The following is a 22,998-nucleotide window of genomic DNA, read 5'->3' as shown; positions in this document are numbered from 1 at the left end:
AAATGTGTATACATAATTTGGAAAGGAACAAAGTCCCAAAGACCTTCAATTAAATAAAAATTCAATACATTTTCTCAGTGTAATGTTGTTGGAGTGGAAGAATGTTTTATGAATAAAATTGAAATGAAGTGTGTGCGCATATACATATATATATATATATATATAAACAGTACATATTGTGAGTTGTATTTTTAGTATGTGAACTGTGGCATGGATTCAAGGCCTTGCTGTGGACAATAAACTCATGTCATATGAGACCAGGAGAGCTGGCGAAAAATTAAACTTTGCCCGACAATTTTTCCTGGGAAAAATATCCATATAAAAATTCAGTCAAATGTTGATTTCCCACAGGAAATTTCACAATGAAATGACAATTTTTTCATTTCAACTTCTGATATATTGAAGTACCTGAATATTGAAGAAGGTTTCTAATTATAAAACCACTCTTAATTTGCAGTATAATCTGAAGGTGAATATATAACAAGTGGTGTTTTCCTCCTCAAATCTGAGAGAATATGTGAGTCGGGGTTCTGTCTTTTTCACAGGCTGAGAGAATTTTTTGAATAGTGTTTACCAGAAATTACCCCTCAGTGCCGTTCTCAGTACAAATCTGTCTACTAGTTGAAACGCTCTTAACCGAGACTCTCTGGTCTGCTGAACTATGGATTTCCAGGACTAGAGAGTCCCAGTGGAGACCTAGTGTCTGGGAGCCATACAGGGCATCTGGAGCCTGAAGCACAGCAGTAGGGCTTCCCAGCAGGGCAGTGGAAACCCATGTATAGTTGTAGGGCTTCCCAGTAGGGAAGCTGGAGCTCGGTGCACACAAAAGCAGCGGGGCTGTTAGGCACTACACTACAGTGTGAGCCTAGTGCATGCAGAAGTGGCAGACTGCCAGACACGGCAGCTGGTGCACAGTGCATGTGGAGGCAGCAGGGTTGCGTAGTAGCGCAGCAAGGGCTGACAGGGCAACAGGGGCCAGCGAGAAAGGGGAGCTGGCCAAGAGGCCAGAAGTGGGACTGGGGCTGGAGAGGTCTGGTGGCAGGGGGCCCAGAAATGACCTCCCCTGGTCCAGCATCCAGGATCATTCAGGTGAAGGACCAGGCAGGTCCAACCTCCCAGAAAGTTTCCACTGCCCTGCTGGGAAGCCCTACTGCTCTGATTCCTGGCATCACCCAACTCTCCCACAGGTTCTCATACTTAGATTGCCCACAGAACAATTGCACTGTCATCCTATGAAAGGTTCCAATCATCTATGAATAAAGTTCTACCGTACTTTTTCTAAAGACCTTTTATCACATTGGACAAATTCTAATGTCCTCCAGCTAAGGACAAAGTATTCAGAACTCAGTAGTAGTCACATCCCAATTTTCTAATAAAATTTCATTCACTGCACATACGCCACTGTAAATCCATTTTGAAATATTAATTTAAAAGTCTTGAGAATTCAGCATTTGTAGCATAAATTTGTAGTAATAAACTATATTTACAGAGTGACCACTGTTTGGCTTTTGGAAAAGGTGCATGTTCCTTTAAGGGCTAGAGAGCCAAGAAGTGACTTTCTGCTGACCAGATCAGCATATAGATGCAGATCCAACATCCTCTCACCCCCATCACCACAGGTGACCATAAGAGGTGCCAGAGCTCACGCAATTTTGTTTTTACTTTCATAATTAACGCAGCAAGTTAAGAGATGTCAGGATCTGAACAGCCAAGTCTAGAGGTGCTGGTGCTTAGCCCTGCCACATATGAAGTACTGATGGTGCAAAAAAAGCCTTCTTTTACTTGGACCAGGTATAGCAGCACTATTCTCCTACCTATGGAAATGGTGAAATACTGGGTTTTGTCAGGATCGTCTATGGGGATTATGCTAATCACACTCCTTTCTTGTCCCCTCATAGCCAGACTAGCCACTGCTGAGTTGGTGGGGGGCTTTCCCCCCCTTTTTTCCCACATTAGGTAATGAGAGGCTTAATTGGTACGAAGGTGAAACATGAGTTAGGATATTCAATATGATATAACTGAAGCCCTGGAACCTGACTGTTAGTTTCTTTACCATTTCTTTGTAATCAATAACATTATTCAGTAGTACTAATGAGTATGTCTACACTACAAAGTTAAGTCTACACTACAAAGTTAATTCGAACTAACAGACGTTAGTTCGAATTAACTTTGATAGGCGCTACACAAGCGTTCCGCTAGTTCGAACTTAATTCGAACAGCAGAGTGCTTAGTTCGAACTAGGTAAACCTCATTCTACAAGGACTAAGCCTAGTTCGAACTTACTAGTTCGAATTAAGGGGTGTGTAGCCCCTTAATTCGAACTAGTGGGAGGCTAGCCCTCCCCAGCTTTCCCTGGTGGCCACTCTGGCCAACACCAGGGAAACTCTACTGCCCCCATCCCGGCCCCGGACCCTTAAAGGGGCACGGGCTGGCTACGATGCCCGTGCCAGGTGCAAGCCTGCCAGAACCCAGCTAGCAGACCCTGCATCTGGCACGCCTCGAGCCAGCCACACAATGCCCCCCAGCTCTCCCCCCCTTCCCGGGACCAGGCTGGCGGCTCCCGGGAGCTTGCCCGGGACCGCAAGAGGCGAGAACCCGCCTGGTCTAGTGCGGACATTGTGGACCTCATCCACGACCTCCGCACTAGGCACAGGAAAGTGGCCGTCTAGGGCAGGAGAGCTGCCAGCCTAGCCACCCAGGAGCAGGTGTGCAAGAGAATCAAGGGGGTCCACTGAGACCCCCGACCCTGAGCCCTGAGCTTACAATGGCCGTGCTGGGTCAGACCAAAGGTCCATCTAGCCCAGTAGCCTGTCTGCCGACAGCAGCCAACCCTAGGGACCCTGGAGGGGATGGACCGAAGACCGTGACCAAGCCATTTGTCTCGTGCCATCCCTCTCCAGCCTTCCACAAACCTTGGCCAGGGACACCACTCCTACCCCCTGGCTAATACCACACCATGGACCCAACCTCCATGACTTGATCTCACTTCCCTTTAAACTCTGTTCCAGTTCTAGCATTCACAGTCTCCTGCAGCAAGGAGTTCGACAGGTTGACTCTTTGCTTTGTGAAGAACAACTTTCTGTTACTAGTTTGAAGCCTGCTACCCATTCCTTTCCTTTGATGTCCTCTAGTCCTCCTATTATGGGAACTAATGAAGAACTTTTCTGTATGCACCCTCTCCACCCCACTCATGCTTTTATAGACCTCTATCATATCCCCCCTCCATCTCCTCTTTTCTAAGCTGAAAAGTCCCAGTCTGTTTAGCCTCTCTTCATATGGGACCTGTTCCAAACCCCTCATTATTGTACTTGCCCTCCCCTCTCCCACCCTCTCTCTTCTCCTCTCCCAGCTCCTTTTCCCAGTCTCCCCCAGTTTTGTTCAATAAAGAGAGATTGTATTTTTGAACACAATTGTCCTTTATTTTGTACATCAGGAAGGGGGGCTAGGGAAGGGTAAGTGGAAGGAGGTGAGGGAGGAATGGGGTACGAGCCCCCGATGGGGAGGACTGGGCTGGTTCTGCGGGCTTCTGGGGGTAGGTCTCCTGCAGCCCCCCAATTGCCCCTTCTCCCCAGATGGCAGCCTGCAGCCGGGCTGATGGCCGAATGCTGTGATGTGCCCATTGTGGGTACTCCGGGCAATCCAAGCCAGGACTGCTTTGCAAGCGGGGCACCCCTGAGAATTGTCTGTCTGGGGTGGGGTCGGGTCCCTTTAAGCACAGCCCTCGGCTAGCCTGAGACAGCAGCTCCACGCTCTAAGTCCTCCTCTGATGCCCTGCCGGCACTGCTTTCGGCCATCCTTAAGCCTGGTTCAGGGTCCACTTAATGTGGACATGCTAGTTCGAATTAGCAAAACGCTAATTCGAACTAGTTTTTTAGTCTGGATGCGTTAGTTCGAATTAGTGCTGTAGTGTAGACATACCCAATGACACTATCCACATGCATAGGCACACACTGAATGAGGGCTATAATACTAAACTACGCTTTATTAGGTTTCACTTGCTATTTTCTCCTTACTTCAATGCTGGTACAGGGAAGTAAAAAATGTGTAGATAAATAGTATCTTTGGCTCAAAAGGCAGATATAGCCTATAGAAGAACTAACCTTGAATAAATGGGCATAATTTGTGTTAAGGCTACATGTGAAAATAGTTTATAAAGGATTAATCAATTAATAGAGTTTTTAAACAAATGGTTATTCATTTGCTATAGATTGTTATATAGCGAATAGTTTTCTTATAACCATGCCTTATCCAAACCTATGATACCCAATAAGTCTATAACCATCAATATCTCATACTACTCATATCTGTAAAATGTTTATTACATCTATTAATCCTTAGTTAACTGAGGTTAAACTTTATATTTATATCATTATAAAATGTCTGAATATTTTAGATTAATATTGAAAGATATACCTTTGAATGACTGACTTGCATTTTTATGTCATTAGTTAATGGATGTCTAGAAAATGATAAACTATACAGTGACATTTGCTCACTTGTCCTCCCTTATGTTCATTTTTTGATATTACAAGTTGGCTATAAAATAAATGACAATGATTCTGCTTTCTGGCAAGTAAAATAAAGACAGGCGTATTAACATTTCTAATGCACATCAGCAGCAGATGAAATGAAATTTGTAATTTAGTGTGCTGCAAAAAGATGAGGGAAGACAAAAATTGGAGAATATTATTTTGAAATAAAGTCAGCTTCTCCAGAGTTTCTTTTGCTTCTGCTGAACTTTGTGTCCTAAGAGGATTCTTCCTGATTTTACCTAATATGAAATTTTATACGCCTACACTAGTAATTCTGAGTGAATTTTTGGAGTCTCCAAAGGAAAATTAGTCATCCCTTTGTCAGGCACTTTTGATTTATTAACAGACTCCTTCCACTTCAATGTCTTTTTTGTGTTTTCATTCTTTAATCATTTACTTTTTTTTTCCTCAAAAGCCCTTATTTGTAACCAAGATGTTCATTAACAGGTACCTATATTTTGGCTCCTAAAATATCTTTAGTCATCTAAATAAATGGCCTGATTTTCAAAATTTCTCATCACCAAACAGTTCCCATTGACTTTAGTAGCATAAAATCCCAAAGGAATAGAAAAGGGGAGATCCAGAGGAACAGAGTCTCAGAGGGTACGTCTACACTACAACGTTAATTCGAACTAACGGATCTAGACTAAAAAACCAGCTCGAATTAGCGTTTTGTAATTCGAACTAGCATGTCCACACATAGTGGACCCTGAACTGGGCTTAAGGATGGCCGGAAGCAGTGCCGGCAGGGCATCAGAGGAGGACTTAGAGCGTGGAGATGCTGTCTCAGGCTAGCCGAGGGCTGCGCTTAAAGGGACCCGACCCCCACCCCAGACAGACAGTTCTCAGGGGTGCCCCGCTTGAAAACCAGTCCTGGCTTGGAGTGCCCGGAGTGCCCACACTGGGCACATCACAGCACTCGGCCATCACACCGGCTGCACTTGCCGCAGGCTGCCATCTGGGGAGAGGGGACAATAGGGGGGCTGCAGGAGAGCTTCCACCCCCAGAAGCCCGCAGAGCCAGCCTAGTCCTCCCCATCAGGGGCTCGTACCCCATTCCTCCCTCACCTCCTTCCACTTACCCTTCCCTAGCCCCCCTTCCTGATGTACAAAATAAAGATAACATTTCTTCCAACATTGACTCTGTCTTTTTTGAACAAAATTGGGGGAAACTGGGAAAAGGAGGTGGGAGAGGGGAAGAGAAACGCTGGAAGAGGGGAGGGCAACTAACATGATCAGGGGTTGGGAACAGGTCCCAGATGAAGAGAGGCTACAGAGACTGGTACTGTTCAGCTTCGAAAAGAGGAGATGGAGCGGGGACAGGATAGAGGTCTCTAAAAGCAGGGGTTGGGTGGAGAGGGTGCATACAGAAAAGTTCTTCATGAGTTCCCATAAAGAAGGACTAGAGGACACCAAAGGAAAGGAATGGGTAGCAAGCTTCAAACTAGTAAGAGAAAGTTGTTCTTCACAAAGCAAAGAGTCAACCTGTCGAACTTCTTGCTGCAGGAGGCTGTGAAGGCAACAACTAGAACAGAGTTAAAAAGGAAGTGAGATCAAGTCATGGAGGTTGGGTTCATGGAGTGGTATTAGCCAGGGGGTAGGAGAGGTGTCCCTGCCCAAAGTTTGTGGAAGGCTGGAGAGGGATGGCACGAGACAAATGGCTTGGTCACTGTCTTCGGTCCATCCCCTCTAGGGTCCCTAGGGTTGGACACTGTCAGCAGACAGGCTACTGGGCTAGATGGACCTTTGGTCTGACCCAGGACAGCCATTGTAAGCTCAGGGCTCAGGGTTGGGGGTCTCAGTGGACCCCCTTGATTTTCATGCACACCTGCTTCTGAGTGGCTAGGCTGGCAGGTCTCCTGCCCTAGACAGCCACTTTCCTGTGCCTAGTGCGGAGATCGTGGATGAGGTCCACGATGTCTGCTCTAGCCCAGGAAGGTGCCCACCTCTTGCGGTCCCGGGCAAGCTCCCGGGAGCCGCCAGCCTGGTCCCGGGAAGAAGGGGTGGGCTGGGGGACATCGGGTGGGTGGCTCTGTGCCGTGCCAGGTGCAGGGTCTGCTGGCTGGGTGCTGGCAGGCTTGCACCTGGCACGGGCACCGTAGCCAGCCTGTGCCCCTTTAAGGGGTCCGGGGCCGGGAGGAGGGCATAGAGTTTCCCTGGTATTGGCCAGAGTGGCCACCAGGGAAAACTGGGGAGGACTAGCCTCCCACTAGTTCAAATTAAGGGGCTACACACCCCTTAATTCGAACTAGTAAGTTCGAACTAGGCTTAATCCTCGTAAAATGAGGTTTTCCTAGTTCGAACTAAGCGCTCCGCTAGTTCGATTTAAATTCGAACTAGCGGAGCGCTAGTGTAGCGCCTATGAATGTTAGTTCGAACTAACGTCCGTTAGTTCGAACTAACATTGTAGTGTAGACATACCCAGAGGGCTTTCTTTGAGGCTCAGTGCTTTCCCTGTTCAGCTGCTGAGTTGACAAAACTGCACCCAGATTCCATAATCAGGGCTTTATTTAACAGCTCAGTCAAGCCCTTAATAAATATTCAACCTAATTAGCTGTTTTCCACATAAGGGAAAAACAGACTGGAAGGTCACATTTCTTTTTTTTATGGGTTCTCTTTACAGTCAGTGATTGGCTACTACCCAAACACCCATGTGAGACAGGGAGAAAAATGATAGGGGGAAGAAATGATGTCAGTAGAACTTAGATGTGTTTCATTACATGAAATAAACTTTGCTAATGTATAGTCCTGGAGCATCAAAATTCCACTAGCCCTTCAAAGACATTTTCTATCATGTAGAGTGAACACAACTGAGTAACGATGAGTCCTGTAATGTAGAACTCAGTGTTTGTCTAATATGTGGAAAAAATGGGGTATATTCTCAGAAGGGGCAAACTGGCACACACACCTTCACTGAGTTCAGCAGAGCAACCAGTACAGTATAGGATCTCTCTCTGTCACTATAGCATAGACAATCTGTATAACAGGACATATATGAACTGATATTTGTATGGGATGGATTGGAAGTCTACAAGACGATGACAATTTAAACCAGGTGAAAACCAGAACAATGAGATGAGCATGATCTGACTCCTGTTATATAGAATCATAGAATAATAGGACTGGAAGGGACCTCGAGAGGTCATCGAGTCCAGCCCCCCACCCTCAAGGCAGGACCAAGCTCCGTCTACACCATCCCTGGCAGATGTCTATCTAACCTGTTCTTAAATATCTCCAGAGAGGGAGATTCCACCACCTCCCTTGGCAATTTATTCCAATATTTGACCACCCTGACAGTTAGGAATTTTTTCCTAATGTCCAATCTAAACCTCCCCTGCTGCACTTTAAGCCCATTACTCCTTGTCCTGTCCTCAGAAACCAAGAGGAACAAATTTTCTCCTTCCTCCTTGTGACACCCTTTTAGATATTTGAAAACCGCTATCATGTCCCCCCTTAATCTTCTTTTTTCCAAACTAAACAAGCCCAGTTCATGAAGCCTGGCTTCATAGGTCATGTTCTCTAAACCTTTAATCATTCTTGTCGCTCTTCTCTGTACCCTTTCCAATTTCTCCACATCTTTCTTGAAATGTGGTGCCCAGAACTGGACACAGTACTCCAGGTGAGGCCTAACTAGTGCAGAGTAGAGCGGCAGAATGACTTCACGAGTTTTGCTTACAACATACCTGTTGATACAACCTAGAATCATATTTGCTTTTTTTGCAACAGCATCACACTGTTGACTCAGATTCAACTTGTGGTCCACTATGACCCCTAGATCCCTTTCCGCCATGCTCCTTCCTAGACAGTCGCTTCCCATCTTGTATGTATGGAACTGATTGTTCCTTCCTAAGTGGAGCACTTTGCATTTCTCTTTATTAAACCTCATCCTGTTTACCTCTGACCATTTCTCTAACTTGCTAAGGTCATTTTGAATTATGTTCCTATCCTCCAAAGAAGTTGCAACCCCACCCAGTTTGGTATCATCTGCAAACTTAATAAGCGTACTCTCTATCCCAATATCTACATCATTGATGAAGATATTGAACAGTACGGGTCCCAAAACAGACCCTTGAGGAACTCCACTTGTTATCCCTTTCCAGCAGGATTTAGCACCGTTAACAACAACTCTGACTACGGTTATCCAGCCAATTATGCACCCACCTTATCGTGGCCCTATCTAAGTTATATTTGCCTAGTTTATCAATAAGAATATCATGCGAGACCGTATCAAATGCCTTACTAAAGTCTAGGTATATGACATCCACCGCTTCTCCCTTATCCACAAGGCTCGTTATCTTATCAAAGAAAGCTATCAGATTCGTTTGGCATGACTTGTTCTTCACAAACCCATGCTGGCTATTCCCTATCACTTTATTACCTTCCAAGTGTTTGCATATGATTTCCTTAATTACCTGCTCCATTATCTTCCCTGGGACAGACGTTAAACTGACCGGTCTGTAGTTTCCTGGGTTGTTCTTATTCCCCTTTTTATAGATGGGCACAATATTTGCCCTTTTCCAGTCTTCTGGAATCTCCCCTGTCTGCCATGATTTTTCAAAGATCATAGCTAAAGGCTCAGATACCTCCTCTATCAGCTCCTTGAGTATCCTGGGATGCATTTCATCAGGACCTGGTGACTTGCTGACATCTAACTTTCCTAAGTGATTTTTAACTTGTTCTTTGTGTATCCTATCTTCTAAACTTACCCTCTCTCTGCTTGTATTCACTACGTTAGGCACATATAAAAAGGTTACTTTTAAAAATCAGGACATGCACACAATCAAATACTGTGGGGGGTAGGGAAATGACTGTTCATACCAGTGTAGCTTGGAAGTTCAGACCTCAGGGAGATGAATGTGATGTTGGAATAGCTGCCATACTGAATGAGACATTGTGACGGGGCGATCCCTCTCCGTCCCCTGGGTGACGCCGAGCAGGCGCTGCTCGGCATCCGCGGGGGGCCGGCAGGACGGGAGGGGCTAGGTCGGGAGGAGTTCCCCTGCCCTGATGGACTCAGACGGCGGTCAACCAGAGACCAGATGGGCGCTGCCAGTCCCAGCCCGGCCGGTGACGGAGGGGAGAAGGGAGCCCCGGCGGGAGGTTTAAAAGGGAACACCTCGCCGCCATTAGAGGCAGCAGGGGCTATCAGGAGTTGAGGGGAGGACTGGGAGAGGGGGAGAGTCGGGCGACCTCCCCGGAGTGTGGACCCTCCCCCCACCCGGGCTACGCTAGCACAGCCCTCCGTCGCTGAAGGGCGGGGGCGCAACAGGACCGGCAGGCTGTCGGCCAAACCAAAGGTAAATACCCCAGGCGGGGAACGCCGGGGGGGGGGGGGAAGGAAGCAGCCCAGGGCAGAGCTCACTTGAGCTGGCGGGCTGACGAGTTACGGCAGGATCCCCGTCAGCCGAACCAGAGCAAGTCCGTTCCGCGTCCTTAGGGCCCTGGGTTGGGGCCCGTGAGTGAGGGCGGGCCCGGGCCCCCCTTTCCCCCATCCATTAGTGGGGAGACTACACTGACGCTCAGGCCGAAGCAAAAGCGCCTGAACGTGCACCAGAGAGCCAAGACCCCGCCGGAGAGCGGGGTACCCGAACACCGGGAGGTGCCACGCAAACCCCGGGGAAACCCCCGAGTATTCCGGGGCACCTCGGGCACAGGGCTGAATGCCTAACAGACATGTTCTCTAGATACAGTCTGTTTTCCGATCTACTCTATATTTCACTGAGTTTGTCTGCATGTCTGTCTACGCGTCTGTCTGTTTCTTCAACAACTCCTCCTAAATGGTAAGAGCTAAGACCACCAAATTTAGTTTACATTTTTCTCTTATAACTTAAAGCAAGGTAAAGGTTTGGTGGTGCCTGGAAAATGGGATGCACACCAAATGGGATTGCTTCTCAATAAAACCATACAGAAATGTAAAAGAATCACCAGGCAGGTGAAAGGGGCAGGCTGGGTGCCCCTTCTAATCGGGGACTGCTATGCCCTGAATGTTTCACCCTCTCCCCACTCAGGTCTCCTTTAGGAAGGTTTGAGTGGCTGAAGCTCCCCTCTCACACACTCTCCCTGATTCATACAGGAACATTGTTGCTGTTTCCCTTCACTCCCTGATGAAGATGAATTGCACAGTTTGCTGCATTTCTCACTGTTCCTGTGGACCAGAGGGGGCAGATTAATCTGGATTTGTCCCAACTGGGAGACATGTACTCTCTCCTCACCTGTGTGCACTGGACCCATGGAGAGATGCTTCTTCTCTGACCCCAAGCTGCTGCGGAGAGGCAGGCCTGGAGTTGTCCTCTCTCCCTGGGAAGCCTGCATACTCATCCGCTGGTCCACCTTCATTCAAATAACTTAAATGAAGAAAAGGAAACATTTTTTGAGTTAAGAACCTGAGCAACTCCAGATAAATCTTCTAGTTTTTATAAATATCATTTCAGAATAGCAATAAAACACTCCAGTGAGTGCATTTTAAATAATTATGGTACTTCTTGAATAATGAAAGACCCATTGTCTATATTCTATGACTCAAAACATACCAAAATTTCCAGTGTTGCACTGACATTTATATCATATTGCTTAATCTAAACAGATATTTAGTTCATTTATCATTTTTACACAATCCACTTTTTTTAATCACTAATGTCTGTCAGGTATGAAATAGAATAAAACAAAAAGACAGTTAAATTAGTTTATAAGGCCTACAGGTCCATGTGAAATACTATATAAAATATTTAAGACTCAGAAGAAATAATGCAAATGTCTTTAATTGCATGAAAGATATAAAAAATTGAAACTGCACGTAGTTATAACTTTGAGAGCAATTTGCAGTTTCTTGTCTATGTCCACTTTCATTTTTGTGATTAAAACAAAATTACTGAACTATAATAAGGATTATTAAACTGTGATGAGCATATCTAATGGTATAGCTTCAATCATAAAATCAAAAGCATTGTGTGTTCAGTGCATTATTCTAATTCATTATGATTGTGTTTGAATGAATGAGGGGGCATTTATATATCACATGCTATTTTTATAATACTGGAAAGATTCTAATGCTCAATACTAATATGAATTTATGCTGGTACTGTGGATACCTATTGCTGAATTTAAGCAAGTGTTACATAGTATATGCACTAGTGTGGCATAAACAAAAGCACTAAAGCTTATAAACAAGTTCACCTTTATTCTGGACACTGTCATAAGAAGCCATACACAGGGCCTGCAGCCCAGAGGGCCAGGATGGAAGTTTCCATCCCTGGAATACACAGCCTAGTGGAGACTTGAGCAGTGCAAACGCAAATATCAGATGGCCCTCATCGGCCACAGCCCATGCAGTTGAGCTGGGAATGTAGTGAGGAATAAATCACGTTGATCTCGATTTCAACTTCATGAGAATGCTAAGAGTGGCGTGGGGCCAGTATGCGCACACCTGGTAAACAACTGTGATATAAATGGTGTGGGGGGTCCTGTGCCTGGTGAATTTCACCAGGGACCTAGACCTCAGAGGGTGCCCGGGATTCCCCCAGCTGGAGCCACCTCAACCGCAGCCCTTGAAACGAGGATCAGGGACAGGGCTCCCCGTGGTAGAAGGGATGTAAGCATTCCAAGTGCCTTTTACACTTATATGCATTGCTCTGTAGCACTTGCTGATGTGCACTCTGTAATAGCAGTATAACAACAATTCAGCAAATTAACTCTGTAGTAACACTGACGTAGGGTACATCTAGACTACATGCCTCTGTCGCCAGAGGCATGTAGATTAGGCTACCAGACGTAGGAAAATGAAATTTACATTTAAATTTACATGGCTGCCGCCCTGAGCCGACAAACAGCTGATCAGCTGTTTGTCGGCTCAGCGCGATAATCTGGACGCGCGGGTGTCGACATCAAAGGTATTTGTCGACCACCCAGGTAATCCTCCTGGGATGAGGTTTACCTGGGTTGTCAACAAATACCTTTGATGTCGCCACCCGCGCGTCCAGACTATCGCACTGAGTCGACTATCGCTGTCGCACTCAGCGCGGCAGCCATGTAAATTTAAATGAAGCAGCGATTATTTAAATCGCCGCTTCATTTTACTATGTCTTGTAGCCTAATCTACATGCCTCTGGTGACAGAGGCATGTAGTCTAGACGTACCCGTAGTGAGACTAATAAAACAAACTATCCCTAATCGATTCTGTGTTGAAGAGAATCCATAATCCTGTTCGTCCATGTCCCTGTGAATTGACAGATAGCACTTGAGCAATATGGCTCATCAAGAAGAGAGCATAAGGGGCATGATGGAAAAGGTACTCCAGCCACATAACCTGACCTACAAAGGAGAATGGAAGCATGAGGCTCCTAAAATACAATTTCCACATAGCACTGTGGTGGCATTTCCAAATCAAACTTTATTGGGTTTTGGTTAAAATATCCTGGTGTTTGATTTATTTCTGAAAAGTCAACATTTTCCCAAGAATCATCATTGCAGGTGTAAAAAGGGTTTTTTTTCTGCTCAGGTGTGAGCAGAAAAGGTGATTCCTCCAAGTAGCCTAGAGAGGCTGTGATGGGTTCAACCATTCAGGAATAGGCTGCAGGGAGCAACCAATCGGCTCATATAAAAGAAGCTGCTGGGCCAGACATGGTCACTTTCTGCTGGGATCTCAAAAAGTCAGGTGTATCTCTAATAGTCTGAGAATCATGCAGCACCTTGGACAGATCGGTTGCTGGCATTTCTCACTTTGGCTGAGGAGCACAGGGGGCAGATGAGCTGTGCACTTTGCTCTCACTCACTGATAGGGACAGCAAGCGGCCTTGGTATGAATCTCAAGGGATGGGAGGAGGCTTTAGCTTCCCTGCCCTCTCCACCTCATCCCCTGCATACACATATCCAGTGCCCTGCACAGATCCCCTTCTCATTCCAAACACTAATTCTGCACCACCACCACCCACATACACCTCTAGCCCCCTTTCCTAAGCCCTTCCTTAAGGACCAGAGCAATGCCAGGTAAGTGCTAGTACATCAAAAAATTCTAATGCAATCACAGAAAAGTTAAGTATAAGACACACCACTATAAATTAATGTTTATGCTGATAATACAACACTTGGGTTATGTTGCTAAACTGTCTTTCTTAGTAAAACTTACAAAAATGCACTACTAGTGTAGCAGAGACCTTATGTCAATCAAACATGCACAGTGTATTATTGTGGAGCATGATCTATACGACTTGACACTTGTATGTGAAGGATTTGAAACATTTTGCTGCAGGCCAAATATGTTTCTCCCTTGTTGATAAAGAATCAGAGATGACATCATTAGTTCTCAATTCTGACACTCTGCAAACAGGAATTTAGTTTGCTTTTGGAGAAGACTATTATAAAAGAGTCAAAAGTCAAATATTTAACTTGCCATTACAAACAACAAGCAAATGACTATTATAATTCCTTAAAAGGAAGACACAAATAACTGCATGACTGCATCAATTATTGATCGATAAAAAATATGTTTTAGAGAGAGAAAACATGATTGAGGTCATGCATTACACTGATTAATGATTGCTTTTCAGAATGTAACCAGTATGTCTTATCAAATTATAGTCATATACAGATTAATTAATCTAAAAGCTTTACAAAAATAAAGAGCAAAATGAGACCAGCTGTTTGCCCACATTTGTACAAAAAGGTTTTTTTTAAATAATTTGATGGATTTGACCATAATTAAAGGTCTTGACAGAAACCTTCAAAAAACACCCAGCTCAGGAAAGGCATAGTTTTTCCTTCACCTTTTCAATATATTAATTTCTAAAATAAGCAACAATGATATTCTTGTTTTCTAGAATATTTAGGAGATAGTCTGAGAAGCACATTTGAAAAACATTCATGATAATACTCCATATGAGTGTTCTGTGCTGTCTGGGCTTACTGCTCAGAGACCATTGCAACCATATGATTTAAATAGGGTAGCCAGGCAACATTCCAGATTATTTGATGGAGTCTGAAAAAGTATTTTCAGACAACATTTTGCTTCCTATCCTGTCTTCTATTTCTAGATAGAAATTTTTTTCAGCTGCCTCTGTATTACAATATCTAATGGTGTCTTGCAGGGTTCCCTTCTCCTCCTGCCCCCCAGAGAAGATGCAGTGATAACTTGTGTCATTGGAATGCTTCTGAAGATCTGGAAACTGCTACTGCTTTGGGGAAAAATTATTCATCATCTAGGTTTTAAAAAGAATGTAGGTATTTCAATAGCATAGCTTACTTTTAATGAAAGTCTGGTGTTCTCTAAATACAAATGATGATAATAATGACTATTTTATGTATATATAGTGATAGTGCCCAAAATGTGTTAAACACTGTGCAAATACACAATCCCTGTCCAATATAGCTTACAATCAAAACAGACAAGATAGGTAAACAATATACAGGCAAAATGTGAGGTGCACTATCCCTTTTCCCCAACATCACTCAACACTTTTAGGGTATGTCTACACTGGCATGTTTATGCACAGTAAAGCAGCTTCTGTGAAGGAACTCCCAAGATGTACACATTTCCAATACTCAGTGCGCAGAAACTGTGCAGTTGCAGCCCTGTAAAAATACCACCCTAATGAGAAGCCTACAGCTTCTGCACAGGGCTACATTGATTCAGAGGCAGTGAAGTCATGCTGGACTGTTAGGGTATGTCTACGTTGCATTCCTCCTTTGAGAGAGGAATGCAAATGCAGACAAACAAAGTTGCAAATGAAGTATGGATTTGAATTTCCTGTACTTCATTTGCATAATGGCGGCCGGCTGCTTTTCCGAAATAGCGTATTTTGAGAAAAAAATTGGGATTATTTCGAAAAGAAGCCCTTCTTTCGAAATAACCCTTACTCCTTAAAAAATGGCCAAGTGGATGGCTTTGGTTCCTGTCCTGAAGACAGCAGAACCATATTCCTGTCTCCTTGCTGGTCAGCAGCTAACTGAGCCAGCCTCCTTCCTTTTATCCTGCCTCCAGGCCCGGCGTTGGTTACAGGTGCAGTGGGGCAAGGCTAGCTGTGCCAAAAGGCTTTGTTTAACCCCTGTGATGCCAGGCTCTCCTCTCTTCACTCCCTCACACTTTCCTTTGCCAGCAATAATTGTGCTGTCTCTAATGAGGAAAATGGCTGACAAGTTGTGTTGTCTGAAGAGTATAGTGTGCCCTTTTCCTTACTGACATCTAAAAAATGCAAATACTCGAGCAAAGTTTAATATCAAACAGTAAAAGGGGGAATGAACACACTTGGTCTATGCTAGCTGGAGTAGGCTTACCTTAAGCCTACCCATGGTGGCATCACACAGCAGTAGGCTGATAGGAGCACACAATCCCAATGGCTTCCCTTACTTTTTGCAGAATGAGAAGTACTGGATGCCAGTGGGGGCTGTCCTCAGCATTCAATTTAGGGCTCTACATTAGACCCACTAAATCGGACACTAGAAGATCAACCTTTGGCAGGTTTATATCGCTAGTGTAAACGTGCCCTGAAATCTAGCCACTTCAATTTATAAACATCATTTATGTGTATTAGAAAAACACATTTTGACTTCCTTTGCAAAGATAAGAATTTCAGGGGCTAATTGGTGATTTTGGATTCAGTTACACAAGCTAAGTTGCCATGTCTAAGATTTATGAAATTAGACTTTTTTCTTTCCAACAGCTACATTTTTATGAGAGTTGAAAACATATCTGAAAGCAAGTAATGCATTTAAGAGCTGCAATCAACTCTTGGAGGAAATGGTGGCTCTCAACTTCTGATGGGATTTGCCAAGTTTTTTTTGCTTATTCTCATTCACTTCCTGGAGCAAAGGCAAAACATTAACCATTTGTTGTCTTTATATATTTATCTTTTGGTTGTCTTCTGCTGCAAATTATATTTATATACAGATTAATAGCAGCAATTTTTCTGTACAAGAAAGATGTGTGTCCTGACTGTACGCTACACCACATTCAATTTGATACAAATGGTTCTATATAGTGCAAACTATTCAGTGAAACATGTACTGTCTTACAAGACCAACACTAAATATTCCCAAACACAACATTCAGTTCTACTCTTTTCTTTTTTTTTTAAAGATCGCTTTACTGAACAACCAGTTTGGGTTGATCCCATGAATGTATGATGCAATTATTTGGAAATTATTGACAGCAAAAATCTACATACTTATGTGAAAAAATCTATTGTCTTCTGAGGAGTGCCTAGACTGCTTTTTTAAATAAAAAAGTGATCAATTTCTGAAAGGTACAATTTTATTAAAGAAGGGACAGTTAAGCAGCTAGTAGGTCATTAGTCATGGGTTATTCTTTTCACTATTAGATTGGTTAGGAGGGTGACTTTGCATAATAAAACCAGCCTCTTATAGTACAAGTGTATTTCAAATTGGAGGCTGCCACATCTTAAAGCTATAAGGAATTGCTTCTTTATATAGAAATGGTGATATATTACTATGCTAGCAGCATAAAATATAACTTACTCATGAATTTATGAACTGGTAATAAACCATACTTTGTTACACCAATAAATCAATGTTTTCTCCCATGTACCAAGATATTAACATTACATATTTCCTTATCAGTTTATTTTTCTATGGAGCATAACTGCAGAAACTCTAGGTCAAAACCCTATATCTTATGTATTGCTTTATGTTCCCTTTACTTTTACAATTCTATGGGCTGTTATTGCTCATTAATGGCCACACCAGAGGAAAGACTCTCATTGACTTAAAAGAGGTGTTTAATTATTTGCATTTATTAAGATTTCTTACTAGCTTTTTTAATTAATCCCTCATGACTCCTCATAATTTTGAGATTTCATTTTTGATCCTGGTATAACTAAAAAAATATGGACCTCTATGGAACAATTAGAGAACCATCTCTGTGCATTTGGTGAAGTTTTAGAAAAGTATTTGGAAGCTGAGAAATGTGAAAGCACTGGCAGGAAAGAGAAAGAGAAAGAGCACAGTAATTTACTTAATAACTCTTCTATTACAAGATTTGACCAGTTCTGATATTGCTAATGATGATGGTTCTTTTGGGGGCAGTTGGTCCCAATCCTACTCAGCAGCCAAGATAACATCTATCAGTCTCTGGTAGGTGTTTAATGCTGTCAGGAAAAGCTAAGACCCAGATTCTGCAATCACTTATACATGCAAGTGGTCTGTTCAGCACCTGTAGGTTTACGCATAGGTTTAAAGTTAACCAGGCATGTAAGTTTTTGCAGGATTTCACTTAAATCAAATATATCAGTGCAGTTGCCTTTGTCAGTGCTGTTATTGTGTAGCCAGCTAGATATCAAATAATCTTCCAAGAGATGCTTTTGTGGCCTGCTGTTATATTCTATTTTCTAACAGACTGAGCTGTTATATTCTATTTTCTTTGTAAGCCCAGTTTATTCAGAACCTGAAGATTATCTCCAGCCTCTTTGGCTTTGCACTAGCCACTCCAATGAAATAAGATGCAGTCTCTTGGGGTATGTCTACAAATCAAAATTATTTTGAAATAGCAACTGTTATTTTGAAATAATATTCCTAGCGTCTACATAAGCCAACCTCTATTTCTAAATTAAATTGAAATAGCGGAGGGCTTATTTCAAAATTGGTAAACATTCCACGAGGAATAACGTCAATTTTGAAATTGCTATTTCGAAATAAGTGCTGTGCAGATTCTATAATTGAGGCCACTCTAGCCTCAACCAAGAACACTCCTCTCCCTCTCCCCCTCCCTGGAGCCCTTAAAGGGGTAGACTCTGGCCAGAGTGCCTGTGCCAGCTCCAAGCCTGCCAGCCCAGAGCCAGCAGTCACTGCCCCTGACCTAGTGGCCCCAAGACATGAGCCCCAAGCTACTAGCATCCAGCCCTCCACCGCTCCCCAGGAGCAGTCTGCCGGCTCCCAGGAGCCTGCTAGAGGCCGGAGAAGGTGGGTGCCTTCCTGGTCCAGGGCAGAGATCATGAACCCTATTCAGGTTTGGGGGGGATGCCCCCAACGTCCATGATTTCTGCACTAGATGGGGGAATGTGGCCGTCTATGGCAGGAAAGCTGCCAGCCTGGCCACAAAAGGCCACATGCAAACCAAGGAGCAGGTTCACAGGAAAATCAAGTTAGTCCAGCAAGACCCCCTTGCTTCTCCCTTCCAGCTCCCTCCTCCCAGGGTTCCCCTCCCCTCTCCCAACCTTCCTCCTTCCCTCTCCTGCCTCCTTTCCCCAGTCTCACCAGAGTTTCATTTCCCCCCTCCCAGTTTTGTTAAATAAAGAGAGTTTGTGTTCATGAAAATACATGTATTTTATTTGACATCAGGAAGGGGGTTTAGGGAGAGGTAAGTGGAAGGATGTGAGGGAGGAATGAGGCACAAAGCCCCAGTGTGGCAGACCAGGGAGGCTCTAAGTGCTCCTCAGGGTGGAAGCTCTCCCTCAGGGCCTTCTGGATATTGACAGCCCCCCGATAGACCTCCTGGATGGAAGCCTGCAGAAAGTGCAGCCAGGCTCACAGCAACGCATCCACAAGAAGCACCAAAGTGCCCAAGTGCAGCTCCAGCTCCATGTTGCAGAGTGCTGTGGTGTCCCGAGTGAGGGCAACCAGAGCATGTAGAGACAAAATGGTTTGCTATCCCTCATCGAGGTAGGCAAGCAAGCAGGGAAACCTGAGAACCGGCTGTCCAGGGGTGGGGGTCTCTTTAAGCACAGGCCTCAGATAGCCTAAGGAATCAGCCACACAAAGTAACTCCTGACCTGATGCCCTGACGGACCTGGTTCTGGCCGGCCTTAAATGCAGTTCAGCATCTACTCAGTGTGGACGCGCTATTTCAAAATAGCCAAATGCTATTTTGAAATGCATTTTGTGTGCAGACACGTTATTTAGAAATATCTTATTTTGAAATAACTATTTCGAATTTAGATATTTTGAAATAACACTGTAGTGTAGACGTACCCTTAGACTAGGACAAAAGCTGAACCACACTGTACTTAGAAACCTATTATAGCAGTTCAGAGTCAGCACTGGATTACAGGAGCAAATCATCTGGACACTGCTTTTACACATTCTAGCACATATAGGCCCCAAATGCCTCTCATACCACATAGGATTGAGATTACTGTATATTGATTAATCTCATCAGTCTCCTCTGATTTTAAAATGTCTAATACCAGTGGTTCTAATATTTTATATATTATATCTCAAGGTAATTTTTACCTCAATTTTCCTTAAGTTTTTTTCTTCTAGACATTTAAGACACTAGTCTTTCCTTGTTATGCTTCTATAGATTAAATAAGCCCAAATCCCTCAGCCTCTCCTCATGAGTCATGTGCTCCAGCCCCCTAACCATTTTTTTTGTCCTCCGCTGGACTCTCTCCAATGCAACCACATCATTTCTGTAATGGCAGGCCAAAAATTAGACGTAATACTCCAGATGAAGCCTCACCAGTGCAAATAAAGGGGAATAATCAGTTCCCTAGATCTGCTGGCAGTGTTCCTACTAATGCACTCAATTATGCCATTAGCCTTCTTGGTTATAAGGGCACACTGATGACTCATATCCAGCTTCTCATCCGCTGTAATCACCACATTCTTCGCTGCAGAACTGCTGCTTAGCCAGTAGCAGTGTTTGGGATTCTTCCATTCCAAGGACTCTGCACTTGTCCTTGCTGTACCTCACCAGATTTCTTTTGGCCCAATCCTTCAATTTGTCTAGGTCACTCTGGACCCTATCATTACTTTCCAGTGTATCTACCTCTCCCCCTAGTTTAGTCATCTGCAAACTTGCTGAGGGTGCAATCCATCCCCTCATCCAGGTCCTTAATAAAGATGTTGAATAAAACCAGTCCCAGAACCAAACCTTGGGGTACTCCGCTTGATACTGACCGCCAATCAAACATTGAGCCATTAATTGCTGCCCATTGAACCTGACAATCTAGACAGCTTTCTATGCACATTCAGTACATTTATCCAATCCATACTTCTTTAACTTGCTGGCAAGAATACTGTGGGAGACTGTATCATTGCAGGAAGAATACCAGCTACTTCGAATTAGGGCTTTAAATCGGACTTCTGTTTCACTGCCCCGTGTAGACGCAGTCAGTTACTCCGGGCTAGTGAATTTCTAAAATGGCAACCGGCCAGGAACACGCAAATCAAGCGTGGGATATTTAAATCCCGGGCTTGATTTGCAACTTCGGTATGCTTCATTTGTCTCCCTACTTCAAAGTAGGGGGCAAGTGTAGACATACCCTTTGTCTTGCTCCAAATACTGCTTGCTTGGTACCTAGCTCATATGTTTTAGGCAAAGGTCTATAAATAGATCATATTAATCAGTATATATAAATGTGAGCATTGTTTTTCACATGCTTATACCTGGTATTTGTTTGTGTAATATCATGTACTTGATTTTTTGTTATGCATGAATCATCAGTGCTAAGCAGAAAAATTCTTTATGTCCCAGGCAGTTCCAGAATTTTAACTTTTTCATTGGTGAGTCCTTATTGGAAATAAAAATCAATTCTAATGTAAGAACTGAATTTATACATAATCTCTTCCACAAACAGATTGTGCAGTTTAAATATATAGTTCATTTACTGGTTATAGTCATTCTAGACTATGCATTGTGCAGCTCCCTAGTTGAGGAAATGAAAAGGGACCATCAAAAACACATCAAAAAAAATTTCGTTGAACTTAGGGGGAAATCTTATTCCTATGCCCTAATTACAAGGAAAAACTTCCTCTCTCATTATGCTAGTTCAAATTCAATGCAGTACAAGTTCTTCTCAGTTATATCAAGGTACAGAGAATTCACAATTCGCTCTTATGTCTACAATTATGTAAAATATATTAACTGGAGAGTCAGATAGTATAGGCAAAAGGATGCTTTCCTGATTACATAATGCTATTTTTCTAGGGAAACCATAATCTGGATATTATGGAAATGTTCATCCCCATGAATTCATTTCACAATGAATACAGAAACATTTTGCTTTTTTTCGCCAGTTGGTCTAGCAAGACACCAATTTATGTGCTGCCTGAAACTTTCCATTTTACTGCATAAAGATCCTTAGAATTACTAATATTCAACCATTTGTGGTAACATATGTGTGTTATTCTTTCATTATTAGAGGGATTTTTTTAACCAAACTAAGTTCCATTTGAAAATAGAGAAAGAAAAGACTTTTTTGTGCCTCATGCACAGTGATGAGAGCTACGTCCCGCCTAAAAATGACCATAATTTTTTCTATATTTCATTAAGTACCATATTTTAAGACATTCTGCCTTTGCTCTACTGGCATCTTACCAGAAACAGTTAATCTGAACATTTTAGGAAGCACAAACTCAAGGATAGGAACCTATTTCCCTGTGGGACCTGAACTAGATTCTGGCAGTAGACAAGAGTAGTAAGAAGATTTACATACTAAATCTTGTCATGTTTCACTGATATTTCATGATATTATTGGATTTTCCATTTAGTTCATCAGTACATTTTCTGTGCATCTCACAAATATCAATCATTTTAGAGTCTCAACGACCTTTGTGTGGTAGAAACTATTTTATCCCCCCACCATATAGTTTAGGAAATTGACAAATAGAAAGGTTAAATGGGTTTGCCACAGTAAATTTGTGACAGAGTCCAAAAAAGCTAGGAATCCTGGCTTCCAATATAATTCCTAACTGTAAGACCAACTCTGATGTTGTATGATAGAAATATTACCATTTATATTATTATTATTGCCAGTGTGAGGCAATTGCAACAAAATGTGTACAGGCAGTTCCCAGGTTACGTACAAGATAGGGACTATAGGTTTGTTCTTAAGTTGAATTTGTACGTAAGTCGGAACTGGCTCCAGATTCAGCCGCTGCTGCTGAAACTGACCAGGGGCTGACTACAGGAAGCCCGAGGCAGAGTTGCTCTGCCCCCAGCTTCCTGGAATCAGCCACTGATCAGTTTCAACAGCAGCTGAATCTGGAGCCTGGGACAGAACAGCTGGGACGCTACCAGATAGGTCCCCCCAGGACCAACCCGGCAGCACCCCAGCTGCTCTACCCCAGGCGTCCACAACAAAAGCCTGGTTTGCTGGGGGGGGGCGCACTAGCTGTGCCCCCCCCAGAAGACCAAGGAGACCCGGAGCAAAGCCGTGGGGGCGGCGGGGTCCCGCACCTCTGCGGCTTTCCTCTGGGTGTCCCTGGTCCACTGGGGGGGAGGGCCCCAGCAGACCAGGGACACCCGGAGCTAAGCCTTGGAGGCGGCGGGGTCCCGCGCCTCTGCGGCTTTGCTATGGAGCAAAGCCTTGGAGGCACGGGACCCTGCCGCCTCTGCGGCTTTGCTCCGGGTGTCCCTGGTCTGCTGGGGGGGGGGGTCCCCAGCAGACCAGGGACACCTGGAGCAAAGCCTTGGAAGTGTCAGGGTCCCGCGCCTCTGCGGCTTTGCTACGGAGCAAAGCCTTGGAGGCGCGGGACCCCGCCGCCTCTGCGACTTTGCTCTGGGTGTCCCTGGTCTGCTG

General features: G+C 44.0%; 1 long non-coding RNA gene across 1 annotated transcript in view; it reads right to left on the bottom strand.

Moving 5' to 3' along the window:
- Window positions 1–10,363: 10,363 nt before the first annotated feature.
- The window catches only part of LOC112546253 (uncharacterized), a 247,303-nt gene continuing 234,668 nt past the window's right edge, over window positions 10,364–22,998 (bottom strand). The window contains exon 6 of the long non-coding RNA XR_016349441.1: window positions 10,364–10,875. This is a non-coding gene — a long non-coding RNA (uncharacterized LOC112546253). The remainder of the gene's footprint in view (window positions 10,876–22,998) is intronic.

The sequence above is a fragment of the Pelodiscus sinensis genome, chromosome 4 (assembly GCF_052426305.1).
Source record: "Pelodiscus sinensis isolate ZL-2025 chromosome 4, ASM5242630v1, whole genome shotgun sequence".
NCBI classification, from domain to species: domain Eukaryota; kingdom Metazoa; phylum Chordata; order Testudines; family Trionychidae; genus Pelodiscus; species Pelodiscus sinensis.
The sequence above is the reverse complement of the archived record's forward strand: the minus strand, read 5'-3'. Positions and strand labels throughout refer to the sequence as shown.